Source organism: Antedon mediterranea, chromosome 8, assembly GCF_964355755.1.
Source record: "Antedon mediterranea chromosome 8, ecAntMedi1.1, whole genome shotgun sequence".
Classification (NCBI taxonomy): Eukaryota; Metazoa; Echinodermata; class Crinoidea; order Comatulida; family Antedonidae; genus Antedon; species Antedon mediterranea.
Genome location: NC_092677.1, coordinates 8,097,899 through 8,122,340, shown reverse-complemented (window position 1 = coordinate 8,122,340; position 24,442 = coordinate 8,097,899). Strand labels below are relative to the sequence as shown.

The following is a 24,442-nucleotide window of genomic DNA, read 5'->3' as shown; positions in this document are numbered from 1 at the left end:
GCGGTAAAATCGCGTTTCTGCTGTTATCATGCAAATTACCGCCCGCGGAACGTTCAGAATTGATTAAAATTAGTTTTGTGCCGTTAGGTATCTGATTAGCTAAACAGCACTGATACAAATGCAAGACGAACTTTCGTAGATATTTAGTTTTTAGGTCATAAGTATTATGAGGAATAAATGTATAACCGCTGTAATGACGTGCACGACAATAATGATGATGAGCTCGATTATAATCCGTGGTAATTATTTTATATTTAATTAACGATAAGAGAAGTGTAGATCGTGAATAAATAACTTCTTATTATTGCCGTGCAAATATTCAACATTAATACTGAACGAAATGAACAAGACATAATTAAAAGGATTAAAACGATTGCACTTCTAACAATTTACTCGAAAATACGCAAACGCGACTCTACAGCTCACTATGTCGGTCTGTTGGTTGGTTGGTTAGTCGGTCGGTCGGTCCGTCGGTAAAATGTGAGCACACGACTGCCGTTTTAAACTACTTTATGCAGCGCTTTCTTGTTTGGTTGATTGGTTATGTTTAGCTTCTTGATCGGAAGACAAGGGTTCGGGCCACAGGTGGTTGTTTAATGTTTTATATACATATATAATCATGAGAGAGATCATTTAGAGGGTTAGGATAAGATTAAGTCAAAATTCCGTCTAGAACCTATGGTGTTGCAATTGCAACAAGCGAATTGACCAATCCAAGCGATGGATTATTTGAACCGTTCCTTGTGATTGGTCAATTCGCTTGCGTTGCGGCTTACGTCCTTGCGTTGCGTTCTAGTGGGAACCAAGCTTAAGTGTTAATTACGTTATATCGCATAATGTCATATAGAAACAGACTTCAAAATATTCCCGCCAAACTACAGGTGTTAATGAAGCAATGGACACTAACATTAAACTGTCACAAACAACTGGAAAGATTATGTTACAGTGAATGTTTACATGCTTTCCCGCTAAGTTTCTAAGCTACCAGTGCACGTTGGATTAGCGTGTTCTGTGTATATACTAAGCCACATAGATACCGACTTTGTTGAATATATTCCGACTTTGTTGTATAGATTTCAAATAATACATTTGTTTGCTGAAACGACGAATGGATGCGCTATTGAATTAACTAGACATTAATCAAGAGGCTGAGTTTTATTAATTCTTTTTGACTTTTTCTTAGATAACATGAACATTAGAAATCACAATGTTGCAGACGTTACATTTTGGATTTAAAGTGACAAACGCCTGTGATACTGATGATGAATAATGAACAAATCCGATATTTGTGACAAGTACAATATCAGCAAAGTTGCGACACCAACTAATTCATAGATAAGCAGTCGGAGATGCTATCCGGGTGTTTAGATATTGGAAAATATTGTATTCACATGTGAATGTAACTAACATTGTTATTTAAAATGGATATGAAAGGGTTCCTAGCAATATCATTTTATTGGCTCAACGTGTAGATCAATCAGTTTTAAGCTTGCCATAGTCATACTTAATGTTTTGGAGGACGACAACGCCCTCAAAACGCCCCTGAGAAACCTGTGAAAAACTTTTTGTGACGTCACTAAAAGTTATTTTTGTATTACAGAGATAGGAATTTAGCAGTAAATCATTGATTGATGCAAAAGCATGGTAGTAATTACTTATCGCTTTGATATTTTTATTCTTGGATAAGTATGTTAGCCTAATCGAATAAAATTAATTCATATTATCAACCATGTTTTTTTTTAAACGGATTTTAATTTCGTTTTTCAAGGCCATCTTTTACGAAATTCATAGCCAAATGCCTATCTTGCTGGGTACACGGAGTTATTTTGCGCATGCGTGAGAATCACAGAGTCGACCACCTTGGCCTCACTCTCGACCCTCACCCTCCTCTCGCAAGCGATGTTTATTTCGCTATACACGTATTATTGAAACATTCATTTTATTATTATTTCGTTGTAATTAACTGAAATTGATGGAAATTCGTCCACATCGTCTTGTTAACACGGGTGTTAACATCGTTTTGAAGAAACGGTTGGACGAGTAAATGGTGTTTTGACAATGCCATGGCCTGGAGCTAGCTAGGCCTAGGGGCTAGGCCTTTTTAGTAGTGATGACTGCTGGATACGGTGTTTAGTCGCCCGGCCAGAGGTGAGCTGAGAGCGTATGCTCCTTGATGTATCGTTGAGGGTGTTAATGGTAGGCACAATTGTGTTACTGTATTATGTATATACACATTATTTATAAGTACGTTTATTAATATTGTTGTGTGCTGTAGTGTCCTGACTAACGCATTATTAAAATATTTTTTTGTTATTACAGGCCGCCCTAGGGCCTACCTAGCTAGGCTAGGCAACACTGAATACTAAATATTATGATTCCCAATAAAATGAATAGAGGTGGATTTTCTCTAATGTAGTAATAAAGGTTATAACAGGCCAGGCCTAGTTAGGGGTATTTCAGCTTGTATCATATACAGTACAGTATACAGTAAATAAACAATTCATTTGTATTTTTACCTACCTACAGGTCTATAATTGGAGTGCAACTATGATAATTGATGGACGGGATAAGCAAATGTATTTAGTGATTGGAATGGAAGCGGAAATGTTAGAGTCAAATTATAATATTAAGGTAACAGATACTGAGCATTGCTATTTTAAACTGTTGATCAAACCTACATAATACATTATACTAAATTATTATTTTGTTTTGAGGGCAGATAAACATGTGCATTCATTTTCCTTTTTTCAGGTGAATAGAAAGATGCCCAGCGTACTTTATAATAGATGCTACTTGGATCATGCTTGCACGATACATTTATGCAGTATACTAAGACACCAAGTATAGAATGAGCGCAGACAATTAAAATTACAGAACTAAATATTTATGAAGAATAGTAAAATATGCATAATAGAATTCTTTAGACGCGAGTGCTAGGGTTACAGTCATACTGTAACTATGGTAATGTACTACCAGACAGTACATATAGTGTTTGTTTTTAACCATCTAAATGGGTCTGGGTATGTAAACAAATAAACCACTACTGTACTTCTTTTTTTATTTATTTAGCCAAATACTATGTACAATGGACATTTATGAAAGAATCCATCTCTTGAATATGATGGAGCTGGCTGGTGTTGATAGAATTAAAATGTATCACTCAGGTCTCAAAAGTAATTTATGTCCCGTTTGAAAAATCCTGCTTGTTCCAAACTCATTATGATACATATATTCAATAAAATTCATTCCACACACTATTTCTGCCATATAATTTGATGTTTACAATTTTATTACTACAGTAGTACTATTACAGTTCTTCAAAGCCATCTCATGTACTGTTGATTCCATAAATCTGCAAAGATAAGACCAATAAATGGATGGAAATGAACTATTATTTTTATTCAATCCTACCTCTAGGCCCTATACTATAGTATTATATTACATAGCCTATATAAATACGCGAACGTGATTGGTTGAAACTGCATCACATGACTACCGCTGCGAGGATCGTAAATCGTATATATCCTCGAGAACGATGATATTGACTGTGTAATTTTCGCGTAATAATCGTGTCCCTGTCATTAATCATATAAATTCTCGAGTACGATGATATTGACTGTGTAATTTTCGTGTGCAACACTCGAGTTTGCCGATAAATAAACAATTTGAACTCGGGTGGAATTGTCACTCCATCGCAAGACAACGTTTCATCCGCTGGGCCACGGAATTTGCTTGAAGAAATTAATCTTCTAAACTATTTAAGCTATGCATACATAGCGCCCTCATTTGTTATAAGTCCACCCTAAATGTGATGAAACACCGTTTGTGATTGGTCAATACTCACGGTAGTAACCTAGTAACTAGTACGCGCTGAACATCCGGTGATTCGGCTCCTCGAAGATCGAGAGAAGACGAATTGTTTATTCGGCCTACCTGATTATAATATTATTATTAATAGGCTTATTGATGGAAATTCGACCTAGGCCTAAGTGAATATTTTATTGCCAAGGAATCATTAATTAGTAATTATCTGTATATTATTCTTCGCAAGGTAAGGTGTCTAGGCAGGCTTGTTTTAAATACAATACAAAAATACTATAGGAGGCCTAGCCTAGCTTCACCCAACCCAGCAGCAGACTTGTTCTTGGCTATATAATATAACAGATATTGCCTTTTATATCGGTTAAATATAAGATTTGACATCCCCTCGGGAATGATATTAAGTTCTCGGGGAATATATATTTACCTCAGCTGGCGCTTCGGGAAATATATATTCCCTCGAACATAATATCATTCCCTCGGGGATGTCAAATCTTATATTTAACCTCTAAACAGTCAATATCTGTATAATATTTTATGACTTGGTAACAAACAGAAAGAGGTTATTATTTAATTACACTACAGTTCCTAACTAAACTATAATAATCCTCTCTGCCTCACCTCTGCTCTACTTTAATTATTAGTATTATTATATTACTATATTAGTCAATAACAAAAGTCAGAGCCAAAAACAAGTTCAACACAAGCTTACCTTTTTTATTTACGTCGCCTTTTACATACGTCTACGCCCGCGCCTTGTCCACTTCCTGAAGGTTCGTCGGTGGACCGGCGACTACTACAGTACTCTCTTGTACTGTAGACCATGGAGTAACTCCATGGACCATGTGTAGGCCTAGCCTACTACTAGCGAATTTAGAAGAAACTATAGTCTACTAGACCTAGCCTAATTTGTAGTCTGCGTGAGTGGTTTAGTGTGAGAAGTACAAATACACACTTTCTTCTTTTCACGTACAATCTTTGCAGACATAACTTTTTATTGATTTGTGAAATATCGATATTTTCTACGACTGCAGCAACAGGGAGCTTGCAACACGCGAGTCTCGTGTAGGAGGATGGGTTTGTTTACACCACACACAGTCCGCGAACGAGACAAGGCGGTGATTGGACTGTATTAAAATTCATTAACCAATCACAAAACGACTGCTGCCGTGGCTACAACCCCGGGTGTTTCAAACTCTAAATTTGACGATCTCGTACGTGCGTATAGAACGTTCATAAAATTAAGATGGCGTGCCAGTTGGTCGGCCATTTTGCGGACGTTTTATACCAAAATTTAATTTGTTTATTTCTCAATTTCTACTAGGTATTTGAATCTAATTTTTTGTGTGCTGTTTATTAACATTAAAAGGATTCATACAAAGTAATTTTTGTGAAATTTTAAAATCCTTTCATATCCATTTTAAGGGTTCGAGGCCGACTCGCTCCTAGTTCTGGTGGTGGAACAAGTCTTCTCGGATAAGGACTATAAACCGTAGGTCCAGTGTACACAGTTATAACCTGTGTGTACTTTTAAAGAAACCCAGTTCATTATTCGAAAAAGAGTAGGGGGTTACCCCGGTGAACTGGTTCACACAATAGCCCCTGTATCAGGGGGATTACCACCTATCTGATAGGACAGTGATTAATTCACTATTGGTAATCCTTGGCCACATTGCCTAAAGACATAAAATAAAAAATAAATAATTTAAATCCAAAGGCAAAATACTGAAAAAATGACAATGCTGTGGGTATCAGTGGCTGGATCTAAATGAAGATACAAAACAAAGTGAAAAGCTAAATCAAAACGATAAAGTAAAACAGCTCGAAAAATTAGCAGAGCTTTCAGGCAACACTAGCCCTTCATGTGCAAGTAACATTGTTATCTATAAATTCGTCGTTGAAGGAATAATATTATATTAATAAAGATTAGCTCCTCATTTCCTCTAAACTACCCTATTCTAGGTCTGTTGTCAAGTACAGGCAAAGTAAAATAGGCCTAATGTGACTTAGCCATAGCTATAGTATTTATAAAATGAAATATTTGTTTCTCAAGATATTTTTTTGGTTGCTCTTTGTTATTCATTCATTCATTCAATCTTTTATTTCGGAATCTCTGGTCCATAGAAAGTAAAAATTACATATAAATGAAATAAAATAAACAATAACAATTACTACTACTCATCTCAGGATGGCATTCCATCTGGAGAGCATCTTCGACTTAACTAAGACGTTGCTTATAATCGTTGAGACTAAAACATTTTCGCTTGCATTTAGTCTACCCATCAGGCCATATATTGATTTTCTTAACAATTCATAAAAAAAAAAGGAATTCTACATTCCGTAAACATAAGGTTGGCACTGCAATGTCGAGGCCTTTGCAACAACATAACAATTTCAGCGTTTATAATTACATTGCAGTACTGTTGATAGCTAGTCATCTCTAACATGTTACTGTATTCAAAAGGGCGTAATGAAATATGTTTGCAAGCTGACACTAAGTAATTTGATTTATTAAATATTTATCAAATTGATGTTAGGTAAGATAGTTTTAACACAGTGAGGTTCACGTTTAAAATACCAGCTTTGGTGGGGGTAAATTTGGTGGGTCATCCACAGCTGTGTGTATTTGTCACTGATTAAAATAGAGATAAGACATTACACGTTATTTTGTTGGTGAAATTCAACTCGAATCGTAAGGAATCATGTCTCTTGCATCCACGGAAGTTGCTATCAACATGCAATTTGTAGGATCTTTATAACTTATAAGATCCTACAAATTGCATGTTGATAGCAACTCCCGTGGATGCATCATCGTGCTTTGTTTCGCAAAAGCTACATTTTGTTGTTGTTATTATCAACAACGTTATAAAGAGGACGTAGTGGTTGTTAACACACACTGTATCCTTTTATATTTCAATTTCAATGTATTTCCACAAAAATACCTAAAACACCATTGTGTACCATACAAGTGAAATTATACTGCATGTTTTGTTTATGATGGATGTACTCTCTGAAATGTCCTAGGCCTTCATTATGAAAATTATTGCAAGATCTTTTCTTTATTTTTTCTCTCTCAAAACATATTTTTAAGCTAATTTAATATATTGTATTTTCTACCTAAATTCTTAAAATTTTATCTTTTAATTAATTGATATAAAGTCCGCTTCTCCGTTCTGTATCCGTTTGTAGTACCGTAGAACATTTTTATACAATGGTTTTGGCATTTTTTCAATTCTAATACGAATTAGTTGGACTACTCAGTCATTTTGATTTTATTGATTGGAGAATCTTATTTTAACTATTTTATCAAAGAGGTACCTTCAGGACCCAGCGAAGCTTCCTCGTAACATTGGTGTGTAGCCTGAATAGCGGTTGGCCCTTGTTCGTTTCAAGAGATAGAAGTGTCAAAAGAGAACTGAGTGGTTTTACATGATAAATTACAAAATATAATTATGTACAGAAACGTGTTGTTTTGCTGAATGGCAATACGCATATTACAATCCATTTTGAATTCATCAACAAACTAGACAAATGAGCAATCAAAATCTAATTAAAACGGTAATCAAACAACGTTTTATAACAATAACACACCGATAGTAAAAGGTTAAACAATTTATTGTGGCATTATTCTTAAACATCAATTCTAATTAACATTCATATTTTTAAATAGAAATTTTAGTTTGATAAACATAAAATTTATTTTATGAGTGACCTACTAACGTTATAGGTATTATTGAAAACATTTATAGAATAATATTCAGAAACATCGGCTTATAATATCAATATAGAATGCGTTCTTCATAATTTTCATACCCAGATTATCAGCCGATTATGACGTGTATCGGTCGACGTTTATACACCTATGTCTAGTATTTTTACATGGAAATGAGATTACCAATATATCAGATATAAATGTATTCGTTTTAGGAATTGATATTGATATTTAATACTTTCTACCTGGTTTGGATGAGGCTGACAGACAGAGGGTGTGTCTTTAAGAATGGACGAATTGACACAGACGAGTGGTAGCGGCAAACGGAAACCGGTGAGGAAACCACTGGTCCGCCGCTCCGCGTTAATGTGTCACCAGGGAGGTGAAAACATTATTTGTTCACCTCCTTCACAATGGTTCATTAACAACTGAATCGAACATCTTCTTTTAGCCATAATAAAATTATGTATTTACTTCAGTATACCCGATGTGTTATTAGTATACACTATCATTGTCGGCTGGAAAACAATTGAATTGAATCATATTTTTCGTATGTATGCTCATCGGCCGATTAAATGTATAGGTCATGTATATACCTTGGTGATATTTTTTTTTTACAGGCGACTACAGTAACTGTCGTTATCGTTATTAATGTGTGATATACTCAAACCCTTTGCCAATTCATTTAAGTGCTTTTATCATCGGACTTATGAGATAGTGTTGACCTTATTCTTTATAAAATATATGAGTTGCCATACGAGTAAATCCCACAGGTGCTATATTTTAATATTGGAAGTGTAATGATATTATATTAATATTAAAATTCTAAAGAAAAAGTGAGGCAAGATTGTTGTTCGTTATTAGAATTGTTAACGGTTGGACTCTAATGGTTGCAATGAAAGCTATTAGTCACTATAACGTATACTACATTATCATTAAAATCATTTTAATAATTCCGAAAGAAACAAACTACATGATATGATGCTACCACTGACGGTAATTTGGTCGACAATTACACTTGGTGACATGGCTAGCATAATTGAGATCAAGGTGTCACTTTAGGCCTAGTACAGCTGTACCTATTTTTCAGACACTTTAAAGAAATATTTATTTATTGCTTTATGCTGATTACATATTAAAATATAAAGAACCTTCATAAAATGCGCGTACAGTAAAACATATATTAAGACGACACGTTCTGGACCTAATGAGTTATCTGGTAATAGGTTGTCCACTGGGAATTGGACGTAGTGTTAAAACATCATTTCCCATTGCTACTTAATAGGAGTGCCCACTGAATAGGAGTGCCCACTGAATAGGAGTTCCCCCTGAATAGGGGTCAAATGGATGTGTTCTATTCGTATGGTAATACATAATATATAGTTGTTTATGATAATTTTGTTTTCACCATTTAAAACCGTGCAGATTACATTTAATTGCATTTTGATGGAGCTGCGTGAGGTGCTGCCTATTTGGTTGACTGGTAAGTAATCGGAATAATTCAAACTTGACAATACATTTGCTTTTATTTCTTATAACTATATTATCGTTCACAAAGTAAAAAAAAAATCATGGATACCAATACAAAAAGTAAGTCATTTTCATGAGGTCCCTAAATGAAAGAAACTAGACTAAAGCATCAATATCAAATGCACATAATCTGTTTTGTTGAAGAAATACTGTTTTACTGTTTGCCAACTTGCAAACAAATATTGTAATGCTTAAGATCAAACTAGACTAATTCCTTACGAGAAGAAAACGAGAAAAGAATAATAATGACGTTCACAATGAATCTACATCATATTATATAATGTTCATATGTATTTATGTATATATCCTTAAGGACACACTTATAATTGAAGCAGGTAAATGACTCACTCTTGGCCATTAGGCCTACTAGTAAAGACGGTCATGCAGGTAGACTGACATGAATACAATCACAAACACAAACAAGACAGACTGACCCACTGTTCGACCGTCAGCAGAACATAAAATAATAATAATTTTCAAATCGTTACCTGTAGTCAAACACGGCTTAGAAGCGGCAAAAAACTTGGTACTGTATCCTGTATGATAGAGACGCTTGTACACTGTAAGCGAAATAACAGATAATGGACAAGATATATCAATACATGATCTAACTCTAACGCTCAAGCAATCGAACGCTGCTTTATATACCACAACAATCTGCATCAGCGGGGAACGCAAAGTTTGCATCGCATCAATTTTCATGATGTCATGGCTAACGATCACATCATTGGTCATCTCAAATGCCGTACGCAGCATAATGTTGGGGGAATCAATTCCCGAAAAACAATGTGTATGAAGAAGAAATCATATTGTTTATGAGTATGCTCATGTGCTTTTCATCATGTCTTTTGTTTAATAATAACCATAAGCCATCCGCATATCAATTACAATAATGTATCTATATTTATGATATGTTATCGGCGGTTATTTTTACTAGCCACGGTGTTCTTACCCTCAACTTCTATAATTGACTTTATGGTTAAGGAGCGGAATAAGGAGAGATTAAAAATAAAGGCAAGCCGTTTTACCGCTAGACGAATTTATTCGCGCGAATCGAAAATACTGACTGATGCTCATGCGTATTAATAATTTTAAGAATAACTCAAGATTCGCGCGAATATATTAGCAAATATATGGGAAAACAGACTTTAGGCTCAGCTGAAGACCACAAGCTTTTTAATTTTTTTAAATCATTTTTCATTTTCTATTTTTTTCATTTTCTGTTTTACATTTGTGCACAGCGCATTGAAACCAGCTTGCGTATGCACTCTAAAGCTTGGTTCCCACTAGAACGTAACGCAAGGACGTAAACGCAACGCAAGCGCGTTGACCAATGACAAGCGAAGATATAGACAGTTAGCAATCACAAGCGAATAAGCCGTCGCTTGTGATTGGTCAATTCACTTGCGTTGCGTTACGTCCTTGCGTTGCGTCGCTAGTGGAAACCACGCTTTAAGAAGTAACGATTACGATTGTAATTTTTACAGTGTTTAACATTGTTGTTTTTTGACTACTGTTACCTTAACACTATTATTATGCATGACATCATCAGACGACGCAACGAACTGTTGTATAAACATAACAACATAGAACAACAACATATTGACCTTTGGGTGTAAACACCAATCAACGTGTACACAAAAGAGGATGAATCTACCTCTAAAAATGTATTTAACCGAGTTAAAACTTATTTTAAAAGTGTAACTGTTGTCACCACAATGCAGCTTTCAACAATAAACTGTATTATGCCCAATGCATGCACAAATTAATGTCAAAACACACAAGATACTTCCAAAAGATATAAATACATACAGATACACCGTGGAATTAATAACTTATTAAAAAACACTTTTGAAAACTCTTGAGGACGTCCAATGTTCACTGGGTGAATTTCAAAATTGCACAACATAAAATGGACCAGAAGAATTCGGGTTAAGCTTGGTTCCTACTTGGATGCAACGAAAGAGCGTAATCACATTAACGTGGTTTCCACTAGCGACGCAACACAAGGACGTAACGCAACGCAAGAAAACTGACCAATCACAAGTGATGGCTTCTTCGCTTGTGATTGCTAACTGTCTATAACTTCCCTTGTCATTGATTAAAACGCTTGCGTTGCGTTTACGTCCTTGCGTTACGTTCTAGTGGGAACCAAGCTTTAGGACACAATACAAGGCCGTAAGCACAACGAAAGTAATTTGACCAATCACAAGCGACGGATTATTCGAACGGTGGCTTGCCATTGGTCAACTCGCTTGCGTTACGTCTACGTCCTTGCGTTTCTAGTGAAAACTAAACTTTAATTTGACCAATTACGACGCAGTGGATAACTCGAACCGTCGCTAACGATTAGTCAACTCACTTTCGATGCGCCTACGTCGTTGCGTTGCGTCCAAAGAAGAGGGAACCAATAATTTAGATAGAAGGATGGATACGCGCATTTCTAATCATAATGTTTATTTATAAATATATATTAAATGTTGTGTTCGTGTACAAATGTGACCACCCACACTAATAATAATTCACGAAGTGATGTCATTCAAAGAGCCTCAGAATTTATATATACATATAAATGTATTCCGTCAATATTTTGCGTAATTGAAATTGACAAATGGTTCTGTCTTTATTTTAACCGCATTCATGAAATAATCCTCTAATATGATAATTTTAATTTGCTATGATCCTTATAAAAATTACGCCAATGTGAGTAAACGTATACACTCACGCACCCATCTCACTAAAATTCCATCCAATTATTAATTTCTAGAAAAATGTGTAGTTTTCTTGCTAATTTAACAGTTATGGAAAATAATAATAATAAAGGCTCTAATAAGTCAGTTATGTATAGCGTTTGCTCCACGTACATTTTCTGATTGATTTGTAAATATAAACCGAACAAAAAAGGCACATTGTGCATTGGAACTCCCTGACAGAAACTGAACGCAAGAGCCGCACGGACAATATTTGAAGAGGAAAGCATCTTTAATTCCGCTATAACGTGTTGCATTCTCAATGGATACTATTTTGGATCAACGTACACCCACACGGGAACATCTAACTACTATTCTTTCCAATAAATCATTCTAGAAATAGAAATGTGTGTATACTTTCCTTTCTAGAATTAAACATTTAGCGGAAAGAATCCATAAAAACTACCAGCTCTATTACAATACTTGTAATGAGTACCACGCTCGGATGGTACTAGTAACCGTGAGTGACCGAGCGTGCGTCGTAATCCATATAGCATTATCGCAAGGGTTCGAGCCTCACTCGTTTCATGGTGGTAGAACATGTCTATATATAAACCATAGGTCCAGTGTACACACAATGCTCATGTACACTGTAAAGAACCTAGTACATCTTCTGAGACGAGTAGAAGGTTGTGTACTAGCTCACACAGCCGCTGTTGTAGACAGGCAAAATAGCTTCGTTTCGGAGAAGCATTTCATAGAATCATGCGTCTATAAATTAGATAAGTCTATGGTTGAACATTGTAACGTCCATCTAAGTCCACAGCGCATTGTGACGACATTGTGGAAAATTGTTCGTAGAATGCGCTATATAAATATATCAATAAGTAACATTGCCCATCAAACACCATCTAACACCATCAAAGAGAGGCCCTATAGTTGCATTTTTTTTTATGTAACTATCGTTTCTGATAAATAACTTCAATCACATCAATCAATCTATGCTAATAGACTGTGAACAAAAGCATTGAAATAACATTTGCCATGTGATTTAAAATGAATTATGAAGTCAGTCATAAATGATCGACTTTTGACAGTAACTGGCCATGTAGATTTACAGCTATACGCCAAGCTTGAAAACAAAAATGATTAAGTGATTTTCCACGTGATTAATTGAAAATGTTAACATTGGGAGGAATCCCACGAATTCGTTCCAGGCGATCCTGTAATATAATTCTTAGATGTAAACAGTATGAATGAATTACTTATTAAACCCATCTCGAGATGTAGTGAAGCGTAGGCCTACCAATGACCCTTCCTCTCACTAGACATCTATATATTGTAGGCCTAAGGTTAGTTGTCTGCAAGCTATTTATGTGGCTGAATGGTATAGCTTTCAGCTGTGGAACTGGACTTCTGGAATCGTGCATTCCTCTTTCGAGGATTCTGTTTCAATACGTTTAGGCCTTTATTATATTTAGGCCATTATTTCAAGGGGCTGCATAATCTAAAATAAATAATTCATAATAACTTGTATTGACTGTTCGTTACACATTATAAGATTTTGGTAAATGAAAAGTAAAAATTAGGAAAGATAAGACAAACGCTTGAGATAGTACTTGGAGAATATACTGTACTTCGAACAGGGTAAGAACAAAGAAATCAAGGACGGTTGGGGTGGAGTGAACGATACGTTTCCCAAGAGCTCTCTGCACTACACACACCAACCCGACTATACTTAATAGACAATCAAAATGGTAAATGGCATCATACACATCGTTTGTACCGTACGGCAATTGACACAGTTTACGCTGCTCCGGTTTGTCACGTGTGTACTTGGTTTAACCATTAACTTAATATTAATAACTTGATGTCATAGATGAATAAATTTAATCACATTTCAACACTTTTTTTTTACTTTGCTAAACAATACTGTCGTTCTTTGAATTACCTGGTGAATATGTTGCTTCAAAACGATCTTCGTTAACTTTACCCTAGTTGCCTGCGTGTACTGTAATAATACTGGTGGAATAACACATGGTAATTTATTTTACTTAGGTATCACTAACCCGAACTTATGCGTTATGTTATCAATTTTATGTATTTTTTTTTATGTTTACATTTCATTACATTCGTCTATGTTTCAATAGATTCTTTTATACAGTGGAAGTTCGGATCTTGTTTACTATTCATGTTTCATTTCCTCTTCTATTTGAGCAAGGCCACAAACATAGCTGCAGTCTCGTGCTCAATTTAAGTTTAGTGCTTACCGACCGACCGACAAACCGACCGACATTAGTATGGTCGTGGCAAAAATTAATATGACTTTGTAATTACAATACAATGTTTCGTTTACGTATCAAATTGAAATATTTGTCATTGAAAACCCCACGAAGTTGTAAATAACACAAAAAAAATAAATAAAAACTTAGAATCGTTAAAATTATAATTGGCCTATACATAATTTTACACATTGCATCATTGTGTTTGATCCTAGACTCTTTATCAAAAGTTTCTACACAGCGACACTTTTCGAAAATAAAATTAAATCAGAATCATATAGGCCTAAGAAGAATTAGTATTCTCACAATGAGTGTGCAATTAATTTAAGATGGCATGCTTGATTGTTTTGGGAATTACTTAAATAGATGTTGTTATATTGCACTAGTGTGTCGACGTTAAGTTAGGGAAGTCTTTCATTTCCCATTCCCTTGGAATTACACCAGCATCACGATATGATATTTTGATTATTATAATTTAATATTGTTAATGCTAAATAGTGAGAAAATTAGAAACCATATGGAATTTCGATTATACTTATACATTATGTATGCTGGTTTCATATAGAAACGCGGCGGGTGCTGTATATACAGGAGAGTGATGGTGTAATGGTAATATCGGACTAGCATGTGATAGGCATGGGTTCGAAGTTATCTTTACCATACTAATTGCATCCTTGGGCAAGATGCTTTACTCTCATTGCCTCTTCCTTCAGATGAGATGTAAAGCCGTTGGTCCCGTGTACTTAAAGAACTTGGTACACTATTTGAAAAGAGTAGAGGATCGTCTCTCGTGTGCTTATCTGGTAGGCGCTGCACTGCTGGCTGCTGTGGGTCCATGAAGGGCCTAATCCGAATTTCCTCAGTTTCCAGTTAAGCTTGAGGACAAATATAAATACCTTTACCTTTACCTTTATATGCCATGTATCAAAACAAACATACTTAAAAACAAGGCGCGTGCTCAAGTTAAGTGTTTACCGACCAACCGACCGACCAACATAATGAGCTGCAGAGTCGCGTTGCACGCGACTAATCAAAGCCATACATGGCTGCAGTCGCGTGCTCATATTTGAGTTAATGTTTACCGACCAACCGACCGACATAGTGAACTGTAAAGTCGCGTTTGACTAAAATCAGAATGATCAGTTTTTTGTCGACATTGGCACCTCTTTTTCGAATGGGTTTTATTAGAATAAACCATGTATCAAATGAAAAAGAGCATTACAAATATGACCGTCAGACAAATTCGAACATCAGTGACAAAAATGATGACTGTTTTTGTCGCCATTGGCGCCTTGTCCAATCTGTTTGATTATGCCGAATCTTTATCCAATATGTTTGATTTTGCCGAATCACAATAACACGTAAGAATCAGAACGTGAAAACAACAGACATAATTAAGACTATAGTTAGTTGAACCTTTAACTCAATCAGAGGTTTCCAATTAACTTCTGAATGACAAAGACAAATGGGTTTCCATTAGGAAATTTCAATTTCTTACAGTGTGAACGTGCCTTAAGGTACTGTTAGCTACGGTAATTCGTGTGGCTTCTGTGTGAGGTAATATAATTTGTACAACAATTTAGATGCTCAACCATTAATATCGAATAACGGTACATTCACACTTAAAAGATTAAGATTGATAAGATCATTTCCTATTTGTACATGATCTTGTAAAGATATGTTTTACCAAATTTATTAAAACACATTAAAGTAATATTACTGCAGGACGTAATATTTCCGTTCTCAGAACATATAACATTTTATCTTAATCGCTACAATGTAGAATATTTTTTCAAATAGGAAATTTACTATGGTAAATTAATTCTTGCAATGCATCAGATAAATAAGATTAATTAAATATTTAAAAATAATGAAAAATTGTGTCAAGCATTTTAAATCACGATTCCTCTAATTCAGTAAGATGTTGTATTTATAATACAATAATTAGAAATCACCAAGGTTGTAACGTTGAAATTATATCATAAAATATTGGATTACCAAAGTTAATATTAAATATATTTAAGGGCATTAGTCTGCAACAAAATTTAAGATATGGTTAATATCGGTTATACGTAGAAAAATATTTGAAATTGTTAATTATTAATTTATCAGTGTACTGATATTATAACTATATTATTATTGTTGAATTTAAGGTAAATAATCTGTTTAATACGGACTTTAACCACAGAACTTATAACACAAGAATCTCCTGTTCGTCCGAAGCGCGTAACAATTTCGAAAGGCATTGTGGGATAGAATAGAGCTAATGGGTGGTTGTGAGCCATGGAGAAGCGCGCCCGCATCAAATTAGAAAGTCAAAATCATAGAGGGGATCTGCTAATACTCTAGGGGGATAGATTAATTGACTGAGGAGTAGGGCACCCGCATCAAATTAGAAAATCAAAATCATAGATGGGATCTGCTAATACTCTAGGTGGGGGGGGGGGGGGGGGCTCCATGCTGTGAAATGGCGTCGCCCTGTTTGACCTTTTAACCCTGAACTTCCGATACTGTGTTTTGAATGCAAATTGAAGAACAGGAGATTCTTGTGTTATAAGTTCTTTGCTCTAACTAGAGATCAACATTATTCTACTGGAGTTACTGCTTTAAAGATGAAAACAGTTATCTAACCAACACTAACACTAAACAGTTATCTAACCAACACTAACACTAAACAGTTATCTAACCAACACTAACACTAAACAGTTATCTAACCAACACTAACACTAAACAGTTATCTAACCAACACTAACACTAAACAGTTATCTAACCAACACTAACACTAAACAGTTATCTAACCAACACTAACCAGTTATCTAACCAACACTAACACTAAACAGTTATCTAACCAACACTAACACTATTAGTCCACTTTGTTCCGTCTGACATCTTGGTTACATTTACAAAATGCATACCACAAAAGTATTTATATTAACAAACACGCCATTTGTTGATTAAGAAAATCTATTACGTTGACTATGAGATATTGATTAAAGATGAAATATAATGTTCGTGGGTCGTAACATTTATGCGGTAATATTAATTGGTCATATGTTTTCCTGACCAATTGACTTAGTTCACAGAAGCAAAACTATCACCATACGCAGTATGTTAGGCATTCATAGACTACTCTGCAACAAACAATTTTCTTTGCAAACTGGTGCTGGTTTGATAGTGTAGTTGACACACGTCTACACTGGCAAACTCGAGCAAACTCTAAGTTCGCAAACAAAACGTTTTGTAAAGTCTATTAATACTAGTACAGACTATAATTTAGAAACATTATTCGTCTAGAAACAGATTGCATAAAATCTGTTTATTTTGTCCTGTTACTAAGAGTAACCACCGCAGTGAAAATGAATGATTAGTTTACACAAGTGTCGACAATCACTTTATAGAGATTATAATCAATGTATCGTATATCTATCGTTATAAGTTGCTTACTTTATCGCATTCTCCATAAGGACTTTAGCGCAGACGGTGATCATAAAGAGAATATTAACTGGCGTCTTTTAGGGACTTTTCAATTACACGACGCGACGTTACGCACAAAGTCCATCAGACCGAATATACAATCGTCTGCGCATGTCTTGCTGGCATAGTGTTATATCAATGTAACCGATCGGCAACTGGTTTTCAACAAAGTTTTTTTTTTGCATTATGATAATAAAATACATAATTATTCATTATATTCATAAATATTTTTTTAATTTGCTTTCCCTCATACATTTTGCTAACATTGATATTGGTACTATAAAACCTCGTTGGACCAACACCAAATGATGTTTTCTTTTATTTTAATCTATCTTTGTGTATATGTTTGTGATTTGTTTTTGTATAATGGTCTTGCAAAGAACAGAACTCAACTCAATGCAAGATTATCAATTATAATAATTGTATTGTGAACGATGACGATGAACGAAATGTGAATTGAATTGGGTTAAATACACAAATATGTATGTCTAATCACGGAGACTGCAATACTACTGTACGTTGTAAACACCTTTTTTTTCAATAAGAAGGCATTATTCAGGCTGAAATTGTCAACAAATGGAAGTTGGGATAACATGAGAATGTCTATTAGATTTAAAAATAAAATGAATGAGGAAAAACATAACCTTCATTAGTAGAATAACTAGACGTATAGTTATCATATCTTAACAAATTAATACAAATATGAATAGGCCCAGGAAAATGTTCAGGATCAATCTTAACTTAAATCGTTTTGCTTAAGTTAAGATAGTAAAGAAGAGCTTAAGTAAAATATTGAGGAATAGCAAAATCATTAACTTAAAACAAAGTTAAGTTAATTTCCTGTTAAGCAGGTTTAATAAACATTTGCTTCCCACTTTCTCCAATGCCAATAATAGTGTACACAGTACAATTCTGGAAAAATGTTCTAAATGTTTCCCTTTGTACCATAAAAAATAGACTTACTATTTTGGTATGTTCAATAAAAGGAAAAAAATACATAAATTATTTGAAACCAGATGAATGTTTTCGAAAACTTTTAAAATGGCTTTTTCTTTTAGTGAAATGCACAAATATATAAGTTTGGGTAATTTTCAGCTTGATTGAAATATTACAAGTGTATTACCAGCAAATATTAATAAATCTCGGCACTTTTTAATTCCCCGGTACTCGAGGAGTACACGCTCGAATAAGAAGCCATTAAGCACGGTATTTGATAGATGAAAGGATCGGAGTAGGTTGAGGTTAGTGAATTACCAACTGACAGTTAAACGTACTCTTTATTCCCAATAATAATAGCAAGTACAATGTTCAGTAAAATTTATTTCTGGCAAATATTTCTTTGGTCAATTTTTCAGATAAAATATTAGGTCTGAAACCGGATTCTTTTCATATGTAACTCAGTTAAAAAAATAACAAAACGATATTTGAGAGCCTTAGCAACTAGGCCTATGGAGTGGCTTCTCCCATACAACAGTAAAGGACAGCCGCCAATACGATTGGTTCTAGATCTTGTTTAGAATTTGCCAGAATTTCTAACCAACTGATTTGTATAGGACTTCTCTCTTTAAAAAAAATTAACACACACGGCCACTATCCAGGATATTTGTATGCGGGCTCAGATATTATCTTTTAACAACAATGAGTAAGTTGTCTTTAACCAAAGTCCGAAACCTTTTGGAGAAGTTGCTTATGCAGAATACAGCGTGACATGTAGCAATTCAATGGTTTGAACTTACTGAAAACCAACTTTAAAAAATCAACTAATACCAGTTTAAATTAAATAAATTTAATTAAACTAATAAGTCTAAATTGGTACACCCACGTCTTTATACAAATTTATAAGAAAACATTTCAAAACACACTAAAAACATATATAATGTGGAGAAAGCCTGACGCAATAACAGAGCTCATTATTCCTACACATTAATGATTTTTTTTGCTATTTTTACGTGTATATTGACACTATCATTTCTATTTTCGTATTTGAAAAGTCAATGGATCGCATGCAAGGTGTTTTAACTTGTGTAGGCGTTTAAATTATGTTGAGAGCTTGATCTTATATCGGTGGTGTTAATCACAGGATGACGTTTGTAATAGGCCTAATCATTTAAACATGAAATTTAAATGGTAAACCAAAAGGCGTTTAACGTGCGAAGTTTCGATAGTAATCCCAGGATCATCAATAAAAAAACATATTGGTTATCCGCACTCGGCAGATGACCATAATTTTAGTTTCAAGTTTCAAGTTTGATTTTAAATATTATGATAATTATAATTTTGATTATAACTTTTCTTTCAAAGAAAACAGCGGGTTCTCGCGTTTTAAAATAAGTATATTAGAAACGCGTTTTTAAAATAGCCCTTTATCGCGTTTCGAACGAGTATAAAACGCGTTTTAAGAGTGTTATTTTGATTATTGTTGCTAAGGTCTCTTTATCTCTCTTTTGTTTTATAAAAAGGACTAAAAATGGAAAGTTTACTTTATTACCATGTATATTATTTATTATATAACACCTATATAAATTCCTGTCATTTGATTGGACGAATGTGGGTCACCTGGCGTGCAATAGTACGCACTATTCAACGATCGTTAAATAGTACTTTTTGAAACATTTTTGTGTACGAAAAAAAAACGTCTAGATGTTATATAAAACAAATAATGAATCTTTTGTATTCGTGTAATGGTACAAATAATGGCACTTGGTGAATGATGAAAGGTTATATCAACTCGGCTTTGCCTCGTTGATATAACCTTTCATCATTCACCTCGTGCCATTATTTGTACCATTGCACTCATAAACATTCATTATTTGTATATTAATTAATCATTATGGTGATTACTACGATTGAGAAAATACAATGCTAATTGAAATTCTGAAAGCTTATACACATTTTAAAGAAACGTATGTGACGATTTATGAGTATGTTACTAAATATCTCGACCAAGACAATATCTCATTCTATATTCTTCTAAAAGTAAACTAACACAGGCTATAATTTGCATAATGTGACTATAAATGTAACACAATGAATACTGTGATGAATTATTAGTTTAAAATCAATAAATTTACCTAGATTCAATCTTGAATTTTGAGTTGCTTCTTTTAAATTTCGAAATTCAAATCGATAATTAGAAAACGCTAAGACGATAATTATTATTGTCTGACAATCAAGCACAATACATTTTATTTAGGCCTAGTGCGAGCAAATTAAAATCAATTAGCCTAATTATCGGATGGGACTCAAACCCGCGACATAGACCGCCGCTCTCCGCACACGGAAACGAATTCGGCACATCTATTTTCTTTATATCCAGTAGTTTAGGCCAAGTATTGTTTAAAATATTATCGACGTACTCGTACATCAACTTACCCGGGTAAATAACTAACCCACACACATTGACGAAATTATACGATAAAGCATTTCAATAGCTAGAGACTATGTTTAAACAATACCCGTTTACATCATAACTAATCCATGTCAATGTACGTTTCCTGTTGTTCGACTGTAAGTCGCGGGGAGAATTTCAGTGGCGAGGACTTTCGTCTTTTTGTAAAGAGCCATAATTAGACATTTATTTGTAATCGATAGTTAAAATAAAGAAGAAGTTTACGCTTATTATTTGATGCGACGATACTGAGCTAGCAATTCAACGTGTGGTCACTGACCTACAGTGTTAGCGAATACTTTAGGTGATAGCATAAACTAATTGTGAGATAATCTCAGTGATTAGATTAAGAGAAAGAAATCATTGTAAGTGTTAATGTATATTTTCTCTTTTCTATGTAGGTGTTATTTTAATTGTGCATTCAAGATGTTACACATCGAAGATGGATAGTAAGGGAATCTGTCACTTACAATGACACGTAATTCAAGCGGTTTAATAGATGGTTTTACATGGAAATTAATGAATTTGATTTACTTTCTTGTTGTACAGTATTCAATGATAGGTCTAATGCAGAGAGTGACAATTTCCAACATGCAGAAATGCCCATTTATACTAGGACGATAACGATAATGAAAACTTAAATAATTGCTTTTGTTTTAACTGTAGGCCTATGTAGGACTACACGCCTATATCGCCAATCCGAATCATCCGAGTAAAGCTACTCCACGTCGCGGCCGGATTTTGCCCAGCGGCCTGAGAGAAAAATATCGCAAGCGTTGAGCGTGCTTTCACATCGAGCACGAAAACGGATATCGGTGTCAAGCGAGGTCATTCATGCTCACTACTGTTGATTGGTCAAAGGAAAAAAAATCGATTTCAGCAAACAAATGGCTTTTCGATCCATAGCACCAAATTCAGGGTCCAAATCAGGTACAGATTTAAATCGTACGAATTTGGTGTGAACGTTCCTATCTTTTACCATAGCACCACATTCGGGGTCCAAATAAGGTACGGATTCAAATCGTACGAATTTGGTGTGAACGACCCTATGTTTTACCACTGAACCCATTTTCTACGATAGTTTTCTCAGGGCACACTTTCACGGAACTGAAGACGGCACCGCGTTATTAAATAATGGAAAATGATATACAGGATTGAACGGTGCCGTCGTCCGTTCCGTTAAACGTAAAAAATGTGACTGCCGCTTTTCAGCCGATGTGATCATGTGATCGATTAACTCTCGGTACCTTCGTGTCAATACCGATATAATTCCGATAGGTTTCGGAAGTACATCTTAACTTTCCAAATATAACGATAAAATTACTTCCTCACCGGATTACGACGAAGTATATCGGATGTTTAAGCACGGAGGCACTGTATATAAAATAATGGTTTAAGCTATCTATATATTTTGCGTTTGAACGTCAGGCACCTAGATTGAGGAAAGAACGTGTAACGTGCTTTTAAAATTGGGCACTCGGATTTAGAGTGATATGCATAAATAGCGAATTTGTGCAATAACTATTTTATCTTTCCCCACAATAGTGTTAGCAGCGAAGTAATGATAGTTGTTGTCACCTTTAACTATGTACGTTCATATTAATCTAAGCATTACAACAAAAAACAATGTATAGTTATGCACATTATTCATTTATTACCGTAGGTTAATGTAAAATAAAATCAATGCGGACTTGTCTGACAGAGAAAAACAACTAAGAAAAAAAAGAATACCAAACCAGCTAGCAATTAATAATTCAGTGCAGGTAGATGGATAAGCCATTAAAATGCAATACTCCACAATAACTTAAGGAATATAGTAAAATCTGGTAAAATATTTTTTAAAAAGATACCCATGCCAATATGCATGCAGATTAATTTGAAAGCCGAGCTTTTGTTTCGGAACGGTGACAATTACGAGACTAGGTACGTACGACGTGTGTCTAAAGCGTGGTTCCCACTAGCGACGCAACGCAAGCGAGTTGACCAATGACACGCGACTTTTCGAATAATTCATCGCTTGCAAATCACCCTGCGTTGCGTTACATCCTTGCGTTGCGTCCTAGTGGGAACCAAGCTTTAGTTTCACATTCGTTAAGAAATCTAAATACTTTATACAGCAAATGCATCTTTAGCTAAGGTACTTTTTGAAAAAAAAACATATAAAACAAATCTCTTTGCAAACAAATAAATATTTTATAATATTTTCTCCAGATTTTATTTAAAGGTATTTTTTTGATTACGTCAACATGGCGCAATTTCGCATAATTGGCAACTTACTTCAATAGAATGTGAGTGTGGGTTTGTTTTTAGGAGTTTCATTACGTGACTTCATCACTAGACCACACCAACAGGTAAATCATTACGTACTGTATATTGTTGTGCGTCTCATCGAATATTTAATAACATTGAATTAACCACACAATATAGGCGTATATTCGTCAACTATTATTTCAATTTTAAATTAAATTTTACAGATGGTCACACGTATAGTTTAATTTCATCGTCTGACCATGAAAGACAGATAAAATATAATTAATTTATTAAATTTGAAATTCAACTTTATTATAATGTGACAATGGTACTCTAAATTGTCCCAAACTTCGTTAGATGACGGTTGCACATTAATATTGCTGAATTTAAACTACAAACAACCTCGTATCATTATATATTACTCGCAATCCAACTGATAATTCAACCTCAAACCATCGTAATAATACATGCATAATGATGAACAGCAACATTGTATAATTACTTTATTTTTATGATGTATAGACCTAGCTTATTACAAGATGGACGGACTGATATTTAATTATTTATAATTTGTTATCGAATAATATTATAACTCATAAAACGTTGATATAAAACTCAACAATTCTGTTTTGTACCGAAGACTTTAAGTTACCTTCAAACAATCATGGATTAAGGAATATTCTTTAATCTATGAAACAATATACTAATACTGTAATATTAGTAATATAAGATATTATAATTTGTTATTTTATTAAACCAGTTATAAAAAAGTTATTAAAAACACAACGTTTAAGGCGTACGTAAGACAAATGTATACAATATTAAGAGGGTTATCAACTGGAAATTCAATTAAAACTTCGCGTGGACGAAGTGCCATTACACACGTATAATTTCAAGGACAAGACGATTGACCTTGAGAAATAAATGAAACCTCTCGTCGGCCAGGAGAAACCAGTCACTTATACTTACCACATAGTGGGGGGGGGGGGGGGGGCGGAGTTAACTCCGCCCAACCCATGCTTCATTTTTTTAAATTACAATGCAACGCATGGAACATTCGGTTGAATTCAACTTACAATATTTAAACCTGCCTCTGGGTGGTACAACAATCTTCATTGTGTATAAAATCAAATATCATACAATTCACCGTGATTCAATTTAAAATAAAATCTAAACAAGTCAGCTAGTTAGCTTTATCCACATAATACCAATAACAGTTCACATTAATCTAAAATGAATAATATTTAAATAAAAAAATACATACCTGTAAGTAACGTAGATCAACAATAATGTTTTG

General features: G+C 34.4%; 1 protein-coding gene and 1 long non-coding RNA gene across 2 annotated transcripts in view; one reads left to right on the top strand and one right to left on the bottom strand.

Annotated features, from left to right (window-relative positions):
• LOC140056519 (bombesin receptor subtype-3-like) overlaps positions 1-24,442 on the bottom strand; it is a 44,267-nt gene extending 19,825 nt beyond the window's left edge. The window contains exons 1-2 of the mRNA XM_072101919.1: positions 24,410-24,442; positions 9,550-9,621 (exon numbers count right to left, since the gene is read on the bottom strand). The gene's annotated coding sequence lies outside the window, so the exon portion shown is untranslated. The remainder of the gene's footprint in view (positions 1-9,549; positions 9,622-24,409) is intronic.
• LOC140056434 (uncharacterized) lies at positions 1,889-3,415 on the top strand. The gene is made up of 3 exons (XR_011846758.1): positions 1,889-2,196; positions 2,527-2,631; positions 2,752-3,415. It is a non-coding gene; the product is annotated as an uncharacterized lncRNA (long non-coding RNA).